Below are 12,389 nucleotides of genomic sequence, written 5' to 3'. Positions count from 1 at the left end.
GCTTGATTTGTTAGGTACATCAAAGGATGAAAATCTAACAGCTGAAGATTTTACAAAATAATTTTTATAACTTCAAAAAATCTTGAAGCTCCATTTACAAGCAGCTCAAGACTCTTACAAAGCATCTTTAGACAAATTTAGAAAATAATTCCTTAATTTTTAAGTTAGAGATAAAATATAGCTTCTTCAATAAAATATCAAGATTAATCAACCTTACAATAATTTAGATTATCAAAGATTGGAGCTATTTTGTATTCAAAAGAAAATCATTCTAATGGCCAATCGGTTGGAATTACCTACATCTATGAAGGTATATCTAATTTTTCATATTTCTCTCTTATAAACTTATACAATATCAAATATTTCAGGAAGAATATAACTATCACTACCTTGTATTAAAATAGATAATCATGTGAAATATGTGGTAGAAAAGATCCTTGATTTTTGATGAAGAAGAGATAAGTTGGAGTATTTTATTCATTAGCATAGCTACAATATTCATGATTGTATATGAAAACCAATAGAAAATCTAATTAATGTGTAATAAAAGATACAAGAGTTTTTTTGACGTTATCTTAAAAAATATAAGCCTATTTTAAGATAACTTATTTATGAAGTTATTACTAGGATGTTATATATAACAAGGAAAGTAGATATGAAAGTAATATTCTTTGAGGAAATCAGAATTAGAAAGAAAGATAATACTACAAATATCAAATAAAGATTTTAAGAATATTTTAAGAATATTCTATTAGATTTTAGAAGCTGTATAAGATTTTAAAAAGATTTTTAGAATAATCTAAAAGATTTTAGATAATTTTTAGAATATTTTAATAGCTTTTAAAAAAAATTTAAGAAGATTATGGAGGTTGTTTGAAAATCTCTCTAGGATTGCATCATCTTTAAATAACGTAGAAACTTCTTGAAAAGCTTCTTGTGGTTGCTTCATCTTCTAAAAATATGAAAACCTCTTGAGAAGCTTTCTAATACCTAATATGTATTAGAATTGGGATTGAGAGGATTATCAGTCTTAATAATGCATCTCTTGAAACTTTAGTTCATCTTTCTTGCTATTGATCTTATACTTATTTAATTTAATTAAATTCTTATTAGTTTTTTTTATTTTTATTTTTAATTTTTTATTCAACTTTTTATTTGGTCTTTTGTATAATATATCTATGATATTTATGACATCATGTATTTTGAATTGCAACCAAGCTCATTGGAGCATGTCTTTATTAAGATTTTATTTTAAGATTATTTATTGATTAAAAAAATAATAAGATTTTTTAGATTCTTTTTTTAGATATTTTTATCTTATACCAAAAAAATTATGTAAATTTTGATAAACAAAAAACATCTTTTTTTAAAACAAAAGATTTTTATTTTTAAGCAATAAAATCAATATTAACTATTGATTCAATTTTTTTAAAGCAAGTTCAACTAAGTATATCCTTTTATTTATTTTTTTATTATATTAAGAATAACTCTTTTAAGTCTAATGATATTTCTAAGTTTAAATTCAAGAATAATCTATTCTATTTTAAAGAACACTTATATATTCAAGAAAGCAAAGCACAATTATGTATTTTTTTAAGCTAATCATAACTTTCCAACTGTTAGGAACTATATACAAGAAAAAGATTTAAGACCAAGAAATGGAGTTAACTCGACATTAGAACAATAACTAGAAATAAGGTAAGAAGGTCTTGGTTAGACCTTAAGAAGTGAGTTATTGAGAGTGAGGATCTCCTTAGCCTATATATAATAGCTCTTAGGAAGCTTCTTGAGAAGTTTCTATGAGACTTGGGAACAAAGCAAGCCTAAGATCTTTCTTTGGTAATTTCCTAAATCATCTAAAGCCTCTTAGAATCTTCTAGGATCTCCTATAACCTTCTAAAATTTTCTTAGAATCTATAAGAATCTTCTAGAACCTTCTAGGATTTATAAGAATTTTTTTAGAATCTTCTAAAATTTTTTAGCACTTCATAGAATCTTTTAAAATCTTCTTTAATTGTATGTCTATGACATAACCTCCTCTTCTAGCTTCAAGGTCTCCAAGAAGCAATGTTGCTACAAGTGAATATATGCGCAAGAAGTTGAAGATCTGTCGTATGGTGTCTGTTATATATTCTAGTTGTTTTTTGCAAGGCAAATAGTTCATAGGCCCCTATAGCCATTGATAGTGTCTCAACCCTTCTATTTGTGTCCAAGTATTAACTTTGATATCTTTGTTATGAAATTTTCTTGCAAACATTCTTTCTGGACATCTTTTATAGACAGGTTCTAACTCAAATACAATTACTAGTGACCTATTATTAGGTATCCTTCAATGTCTTTGTGGTTCAAGCAACTTTTCATCTCGGAGTCGTTTCCGCAAGCTATTTGGTTGAGATGATATGATCGGCAAGATATCTATTTCTTGACTATCCATATCATATAAAGTAGATAAGACCAAAAGAATATAAACAGGCTATGGTCGTAAACTCAAATTATTAACTTATACTGTTTTAAACATTTGAAAAAACTCCCTCTTTAAAGGTTGCCTCTCCTCCTTCTTTATGATGCCGAAAACTAAGAATCTTTATGGTGAAGCCATCTTACTAAGCTACTATTTTTTATTCTGCCGCTTTTGGTTTAGATGAATATTGTTGATGGAACTTTTGAACCTTCATTTGTAAATTTATAAGATAGTAGTTTCCATGTGCAATTGTTGATATCATATCCTTACTAATGGATCAGATATTCAAGCCTTTTATATCTTATTTTTGAATCTAATACCTCTTCTATCTCAAATTCAACATGATCATTGATTTCAATCATAGGAGGTGGTAGTTATCTTCGACTTGGTATATTTGATTATTTATACCTTTCCAAAAATGAAATATAAAAGACTAGATGAATCTTCATGGATGAAGGTAATTCCTAGTAATAAGTTATTTTATTGATTTATTTCTGAATTACAAATGGTTCCAACTTTTGGTAGTCCAACTTATCACATGGCCTATTGATTTTTATATTATGTTGAAGAAACCATACTTTATCACCAACTTGGAATAAAAGATGTTCGTTCCTTAATTCATCCGCCACTAGCTTATAACGTTGTTGAGCCCTTTCTAGGTGAATCTTTATGGTTGCTTGAAGTTCAACATCCTTCGTAGCAAATTCCTCTACTGCTGGATTTATTAACTATGAAGGCTCTATCATATCCAACTTTGGATGATGATCGTAGTTTGAGTAGAATGGCATTTGTTGCTTAGATGCATGAATTATATTATTATATGCAAAGTTTGCCAACAACAAGTAAGAAGTCTAGTTGTCTTATTGATAATTGATGGTCACCTCAAATATTGCTCGAGAATTTTGTTGATCTGCTTTGTTTATGTATTAGTTTGAAGGTGGAAGGCAGAAAAAGGTTGATGTCAATCTTAAGAATCTTGAAAAGTACCTTTCAAAACTAAATAATGTTAAACCTCTAAATCCTAAATCCTAAATGATTATCTAAAATTGCTTCGGTTTTAATAAGGTTGCCCATTGTTGATCATATGTTGCCTCATTTTCTTTTGGTTCAAAGTACGAATGTCTTGATAATGCATCTCATAACTCTTATTGGCTCTCAAGTCGATATGTGATGTAAAAGTCAAATTGTGATAAAGATATATTCTAATACACTTGGTGACAATTCAAGACTCAAGTTGACATAAAGTATTCAAGATTCTTATGATTTATATATAAATATATATATATATATATATATATATATATATATATATATAGTTACCTGATAAAAAGTATCTTCAAGAAAGTGGTGATATTTTTAGAAAGAATCCACAATAGTAAGTATAGAATAGATATTAATTCGTTTTTGAAAGATATTGGTAAAATATATTAATAGTCCATATAATAGGAAATTCAGGAAGACAGATGAGTGATTTAGTTATTAAAAGCAGTTAATTACAGAATTACGATTAGAATCTGGAGAATCAGGGGAAAGTATATAAGAGTTGTAGAAGTTAATTAGGATGCCATCGCTGTGATAGTTGTGAGCCGGAGTAAGCTTGGTGCTACCTCTTTTCTTTTGTTTGTTATTTTCTTTGAATAAGAGGATTGAGAGTTTTTGAATATTGTGAAGTGAATTATGGAATAGAAATGTGATTGGTATTATTTGAAAAGAAGAAAGATTGAATGCTGAAATCTGATTGTAGTTCAGCAGAGAGAATGAGTCTGTGTTTGTGTGAAACACCGTAATGTGAATGGCAGTTCTATGTGAAGAATTCCAGTGATTGGAATGAGGATAATTGTGTGCTGAAAACTGTGAGGGCACAATATTACAGTTGGAGATTATGAGGGTGAATATATTGGTGGAAATAGCAGTTATTGGTATGACTGAATTACTGTAAGGAAGAGACCGATAAGGTGAAGGAAGAGATTATAGTTTCCTTGTGTGTTCAGATATTAGAAATAGAGACGATATATTCAAGAGGTAATTGATTGTGTGATCCTAACGTGAATACTTAAGCAATTAGTGATTCCCTGTATTCGAATCTGTCTATACAGATTTATTCTCATTAGATTAATTTGGAATAAGTAAAACGAACAATCACATTTTGGCGCCACTGCCGAGGAGTGATAATAGCTTTGAGTGTTAGGAATTAATTATCAAACGTGTGAAAAAATTGGCAATGGAAGACGATTTTAGTAGTATTTGAAGCAAGATTATGGTTAATAAGAACGAGAGCATTGCATCGAGGAAAATAAATCAGTTGAGAGAAAGACAAGGAAGAGCGCAAGGAAAGAACTTGCTTAGAGAGGAGCAAGAACATTGTCGTATTACGTGCTTTCTTGCTTGAGAACGCGCCGGGCGTCTGGTTGTAGAAGGTAGTATGGAGATTTGCAAATAGTCAAGCAGTCTATCAGTTTTTGACTGCTGGAATATAAACGACTGCAAGAATACATCGTAAATCTATACGGATGCCCTTCGACTGCTTGTCGAAGTCCTTTTTGTCCCAATCGGTAGGTCTCTAGACGTTACACACAACCCCGAACAATCCAATCTACTAATCTCCGATACCGCTTTGTACTTACGATCTTGTATCCACTGATTGTCTTGTTAGATTAACTCAATAAATTTCATTCACTCCACATACTCAATCCTATAGACACCCTTTTAATCCTTTAATCACAGACGTAACTCGATTTCACAAAATAGTCAAGAGTAATCAAACCCACTTCATTAAAAAATCTCGATTCACCATTACAACACTGACTTTAGCAACGATTGCCTTAGTCTTCCCAAAACTCTATGAAGAAGAAAAATCCAATTCTCCGTCTTTTCTTCCCCGACCCGAAGCATGAAGCTCTTCTCCAATCTCCTTGATCTTCAAAAACCTCCAATGAAACCGAACTAACAACCTTGCAAAGAGCTTGAAGCTAGCTCTTTGATCCAAAAAAAAACCCCCCCCTTCCATCTAAAAAAAAAAAAACCCCCTCAAAAACTATTCTCCTCCTAACCTTATCCTCTGAATTTCTTCAATCTTCCATCTTGGATCCGAAATTGGCTCCCGCCGTCAGAGCTTAGATCCGAAATTGGCTCTCACCGTCAGAGCTTTTCCCCCCATTTTTACCTTTAAGAAATCCATTTACCGAAAACAACGTTCCCTGAAACAGAGAATATGACAGCCTGAAACAGAATCGAAACCCCGTACTCGAATCCACATTGAGTCGCCCGACCAATTCAGGTCTCATATTGGATAAGAGTCCAGTAGTAAGACGTGGATTTTCCCGTAATCAGACTGCATTGGGTTGCCCGACCAACGCAGGTCTCATATTGGATAAGATGCCCGTAGTAACCTGGATGTTCTCGTAATTAAACTGCATTGGGTTGCCTGACCAATGCAGGTCTTATATTGGGTAAGAGGACCCGGATTGGATTCTTGAAATTGGATCCAATTGGCTCTTCGAATCAAGCTCACCCGTCGTGTGAATTGGTCCTTTCTCTTCCTGCTGGCTCCCGTTATTGGAATCGAATGGAGCATTTTAGTATGCCCCGGCTGATTGTAATGGGATGACTGAACCTGGCCACTCAGTATTTGCACTGGAGTTGGTCGTTGCTCCCAATATTCGAGGTAACTGAACATTAATAAAAGTCCCCTTTCTTTATATTTTCATGGTATACTCGTGTTACAATACGACATCCACCCCCTCTGAACCTGTGCATCCTCCAGTATGCACGAGTTTACCCAATTGCTGTTTAATTCAGAATATATCCTCTATGTCTTTGTCCTGTTCGTCTTCGTCACCTTCATTATCCAAATCACTTTCATCTTCTTGCTGCTGAATCTCGATACCTTCATTAAGGTCTTCTATATTCATCTCTGCGTGTCTTCGTTTAAATATTTTTACTCGCTTCCCTGCAATTGGTATTTTCAATTATGTACCATCTAACTCCCGTAACGAGTAAGTCAAATTATCACAAACTGTTGTTACCGCATATGGTCCAAACCAACGTTTTGAAAATTTTTGCAAAGTACTATGTTGATTATCCAGACTATTGTTATAAACAAGTACTCAGTCACGTTCTTCGATTGCTTTTGGTCTCAATCGATGTTGCTTATCGAATCGCGCCTTGTTCTCTAACCTTGCTCTTTTTAACCTTCCCAATGCTATCTGGACATCTTCCGTTCTTTGCTCCAATTGTCGAATCCTAATAGCCAGAAGTTCTTTTCTTGTCAATCCATCTTCCCATGGTAGCTTACTCCAAGTAAGTACCTTTTCTTCAATCGGCATAATTGGTTTTTGACCTATCATAAGTTCTACTGGCATATATCCTGTCACCGAACTATGTGTTGTTCGATCAGCCCATAATGCAAATGACAAAAGCCGTGGCCACTCTTTAACTTTCCTATTACAAGTTTTAACTAATGCTTTCACAATAGGTAGGTGACCGCGTTCCCTTTTTGCATTCCCTTCTGGATTATAAGCAATAGTCAGTGATAGTTTAACTCCACATCTTTCAAAGAACTTATGAGCTTCTTGTGCATTTAATTCTCCACGATCTGCAGTGATTTTTCCTACACATCCGTAGTGGCAAATGACATCTTCAAGCAAAAACCTACAAATCCCCTCTGTAGATTTTGTCCTCAATGCTCTTCCTTCTACTTGATTTGATAAATCTTCACGAGCTAAAACCAAATATCTCATCTGCCATAACCCAACCGGCATAATAACCAAATCAACAACCCATTTAAAATGAATAGCCAGAGGATACGTAGGATGAAGACCATCTCGATGTCGGATATTAAAATACGATTGACAGATTTCACATGACTCTACGAATGAGAGCACATCTCGACACATATTTTTCCACCAATATCATTCCTTGAGTTTAGCAAAAGTAGCCTAGATTCCTCTATGCCCTGCCTATAAACTATCATGAAACTCCTTTAATAATTTTAGTTTTTCTTCCCTTTTGCCTATCACTCGTCATGGCATCTCAATTCCTTTCTTCGGTCTCTTCCATAAGAATCCATCTCGAAGTAAAAATCCATATGCTTTTTTTCTTATTTGTTTGAATTTTTCTGTAGACCAATTCCCTTGCTTAGTCAAGGTATTCAAGTAATGACCAATATCTAATAATTCTCCTTCATAAGATTCTTCAAGAAATAGCTTGTCTTCTCTGTTGAGATTTGATATTGAATAGAATTTCAATCCGACGTCATCAATGTCTTCAACTATTTTGTCTTCCCTCTTGTATCTTGCTCGAGATAGCATGTCTGCTACTAAATTGTCTTTCCCAATAATATGCTTAAATTCTGGATTTAGTGACTTAATATAAGCAATCCATCTCAACATTGCAATATCTGGCGTTGAACAGTTAATAATCATTCCAAGCAATAGCAAGCAATCTGTTTCAATTACTACTACTGCCCCAATCAAATAGTCCTTTTCAGCTTTCATAGCCGAAACAACTCCCCAAAGTTCTCTTTTGACTTGCAAATATGCACGCTGACGAAAACTTAAAACTTTAGCCCCAAATCGAACTGCAAATCTACCCCCATTTGAATCATTTTGACCCACAGTCCATCCAATGGCAATTGGACTAGCGTCCACAGTAAGAATCACTGGTCTATTGCACTTATAATCAACCTTCCTCAATATTGGAGGTGACATCAATAATTTCTTCAATCTTTGCATTGCCTGAATATGCCTTTCTTTCCATTTAAATCGGTAATCCTTGCGTAACAGTTCATATAATGGATCCGCTATGTGAGCAAAATGAAGGATCCAGATTCGATAAAATACACATGCACCCAAAAACCTGCGAACCTCTGTTAAAGAATCACAATCCTCTTTCATCCTTCTAATTGCATCAACTTTAGTCGGATCTGGTTTTCTTCCGTAAGATCCACATAAATGTCCAACAATTACAACCTCTCATACTCCAAATACGGACTTCATACCCGATAATGTAAGATGAACTTCTCCAAGCCAAGTTAAAATCTTTTCACAATCTTGTATATGATCAATAACATATTTGTGACACCCCCTCATATCTAAAGTTTCATCCTTGTCTCCTTCTCTGCACCTTTTTATAGGAACATCATCCAGAAAAGGCATAGTCTTTTTCGGAATAAAATCTCTCAATACCTTATTCATCCCATTCATCATATGCGCAACTGAGTTGGTTGCGCCTTGAGGAAGAGTGCACATTCTAATCAATCCAAGTGGTGTCCTCATTGTTGTCATATCTCTACTTCCTTCGGTAAGTTGAAATTGATCATAACCTGAATACGAGTCACCCATTGAATAAATCGCCCTTCCAGCAAACGCCTCAGCAAATTCATCCACAATAGGCCCAATTCCTACATTCCTGACAGTTACTCCATTCACCGGTTGTATATCTTGAATAAACCGGAGTGACCCATTCTTCTTAGGTACCGTAAACCATCGACTAGAATATGGCGCAAATGAAGGTTCCAATATTTTCATCTTTATCTTTTATTTTAATAATTCAACCAATTTAGGTAAATGTGCCCTCGGTACTAGAATCGGTCTTAGATTCTAAGGTACATGTGGTACAGTGAAGATAACCATAGGTGTTACAATATTTGGATCCACACATCCAATTTCATGAGATTCGAAGGCAAACGATCTACCTTGTTTAGCCAACATCTTTTTGAAGCAAGTAATTTCCTCTAGCAATAAAGAACCATCAGAACCAATCTTCAATTCTTCAAAAGTTTCTTTAGTAAACTGATGTCCAATACTCATTGGATCTCTTAAACTTGCTTCTTTTGATGCTTCTTCCATTTGTTCTTTAGAATCTTCTGGTAATGATCCGGCAACAGGCTTTACCTTCTTATCTGCCGTTTTATATCTCGTCTCTACAGTGACTTCTGGTGCTTGAAAAGATTTAAGCATGGTATAAACCTCTCTTGAATGAATCTCAACAATCTTATCATTATCCCCTAACCCAATAGATGTAATCAATTCCAATGAATCTTCCAGTCCATTTTCTTCATAAACACCTAAAATCCTCTCATCATCTTGCAATGTACCTAACTTGCGTAATTGTCTTTCAATATCATATAATCTTTTTCTTTCTTTTCTTTTAAAATCATCAACTTTCTTATACATAATATTTCCATTCTCCAATATACCAATAAAACTCGCATCAAAGGCACCTTCATCTCGCGAGAGTACCTCCTCTTTTGTACCTCCATAATCTCGCTTTATAGTGGTACCTCCCCAAAATCCTTAAATCCTTCAACAATCTTTGGTAATGGTTTCTCCCTCAACCTATCTCGATTCCGTTCATGGTTAGGAGGTACTGTAAGAAATTGTACAGCTTTCCTTCCATCTTCGCTCCGTACCCTTGCATAAGCAAAACCATCGTCAAGTACTTTTGATTCCATCCGTGTTGCCGTGATACAAGGTTGTCCTAAAATCAACGGATAAGACGTTGTATCTTGAACAAAGAAATGTTGCTCCGTCGCAACATCCCCAATCCGAATTTTGACATCTGGACAAGCTCCATATAATTCGCCCCGTGTGTTATTAGCCGCTCGAACTGCCCATCCATGTTCCATATCAATTGGCCATTTTTGCTTCTTATAAAGATCTTTAGACATGAGATTTATTTCAGAACCATGGTCGACTAAAGCAACAATTGGTTCTTCTATATCTCCTACTTTCACCAATACCTCAGTAGTTGCTCTTGCCCAATATTTCCGAGTATAATGGCTCAAAGTTTCCATTTTCTTGTCACTAGAATCTTCGAAATGTACTCGTTGATTATACCCATTCTTTTCATTTGTTGGTTACTTGTAACCAATATCAATATCTTCTTCATCTCTATATATTCTTGCATCAATAGCATGACTCATTCCAGTTTGCCCATTAATTGCCTCTTTCGCTTAATGCTGTCAATGATGACATCATGAAACTCCTTCTTTGCAATTCCCAAGACTTCTTTTAATGTGAATTCCACCTTAGCGTTTAATATACGTTCTTCCAACACCCCTTTCAAATTTGTTGCCGCTTCAATGTCAGAAAGTAGCTTATAAGCAATTGATTTGCCCTTATCTTTTGTCTCCTTTGTTTTTTCTCCAAATGATGCTGAGGTATCCTTTACAGGCAATTCTTATGAAGCTGCCTCCCGAGCCTTGTCTCCTCGAGTTTGTCTCTTAGAAGAATTTCCTTCTCTAGTATCATCAAAATTTCCTCGTCTCTTTTCTTCCATCAAAGCTTCATGTTGGCTCTTAGCAATATATGCATGAACTGAAAGAGACTCAACAGGATCCCCCCAACTTGTTCTACCTCGTATTGTAGCTACAGTCCTCAATAACGCTTCTCGAGGTAATTTTCCTTCTTGCATTGTAGAAACGGCAGAAGCCCAAAACTCACTAGTTTCCGTACTTCCACCAATTTCATCATCTACTCTAGCACCATAACTTGCACTTTCTCGTGCTGCTGTTTCATGCTCTTTTAGGTAATCTTGAACCAATGCTCTCATTCCTCCCTTGCCAAAATTGGTTTAAAGAAGATCCTCTCTATTTTTCAATGCTATCTTCACATCTTTCCAGCAAATAATTCCCTGCCGTATCATATTATTAAATTCATTGCAATCTTTTCTAGTGTGTGAAGCATCATCACACCAAATGCATCTTTGTACATATCCTTGTTTTGAAACATTCTTCGAATTGTTTATAGAAGTATTCTCTTCAAGTCTTGCCAATTTGATTTGAAGATCTCGCATTCCTCGTATAATTTCTTCCATCCCCATATCTGCTTTCTTTGATAAGGATGTTGAAGGTTGAACTGTAGGCATTGTTGGTGGTATTGTACATACTGGAGCTTTGGGTGCTTGTATTGTTTTCGGAATATTACTCCTATCTTTCCTCTTTTCTCTTTTTGTAAGCAATCCCACCGCATCTTCAACGTTCTTCCACTTTGTTGTTAATCCTTCATCTTCTTCTTTGTCTTGAAGAAGGAGTTCTAATTTCCCTTGCAATTCTCCATCAGCAGCTTGAAGAAATAGATCAACTTTGTTTGGCTCCAATGTCAATTTTTCTACCTTCGATAATTGAGAGTACTGCCTCTCAAATTCCCTTAGTAGCTCTGTTGCTTGCAAATTCTTATTAGGCTATTCAATCCATTCCAGAAACAGCTTCTTAGTAACGTGATCAGCATCTTCCAAGAAATATTCGTCTTTCAATGCATGTGAAAAAACCTCCCATGAATTCCCATAACGATCCGTAATCGATGTAATGTGGTCTCTTATCTCTGGTATTGTGGCAAGTCCAAATAGTTCAACCATTTTCTTCTCAGAAACCCGATTTAATTCCATTTCACGAACATAACATCTTAAATACCTTGAAATATTCCTTCCATCAAATTGATCAATTTTATTGACCACTGCTTGCAATGCTTTGGTTGCCAAAGCTTCCTTTTGATCATTACTTTGCTGTTGCTGCATTGATAATGAGAAGGCTTGAAACATACTAGCAATAGACGGATCCATGTGCATACCTTGTCCTTTAGAAGAATACCCACCAGAAACTCCTCCCAAAAATCCTTCAAAATTTTTATTTTCGTTTTCCATAAAATAAAGATAAAATCAACCGAAATCTAATACCTTCCACCTCAAGCTTTCACGTTGGGTTCACCACTTTTGTCGTATTACGTGCTTTCCTGCTCGAGAACGTGCCGGGCGTCTCGTTGTAGAAGGTAGTATGGAGATTCGCCAATAGTCAAGCAGTCTATCAGTTTTTGACTGCTGGAATATAAACGACTGCAAGAATACACCGTAAATCTATACGGATGCCCTTCGACTGCTTGTCGAAGTCCTTTTTGCCCCAATCGATAGGTCTCTAGACGTTACACAGAAC

This window comes from Physcomitrium patens, chromosome 23 (genome assembly GCF_059467195.1).
Source record: "Physcomitrium patens ecotype Gransden chromosome 23, ASM5946719v1, whole genome shotgun sequence".
Classification (NCBI taxonomy): Eukaryota; Viridiplantae; Streptophyta; class Bryopsida; order Funariales; family Funariaceae; genus Physcomitrium; species Physcomitrium patens.
This window is presented reverse-complemented; position numbering follows the sequence as displayed.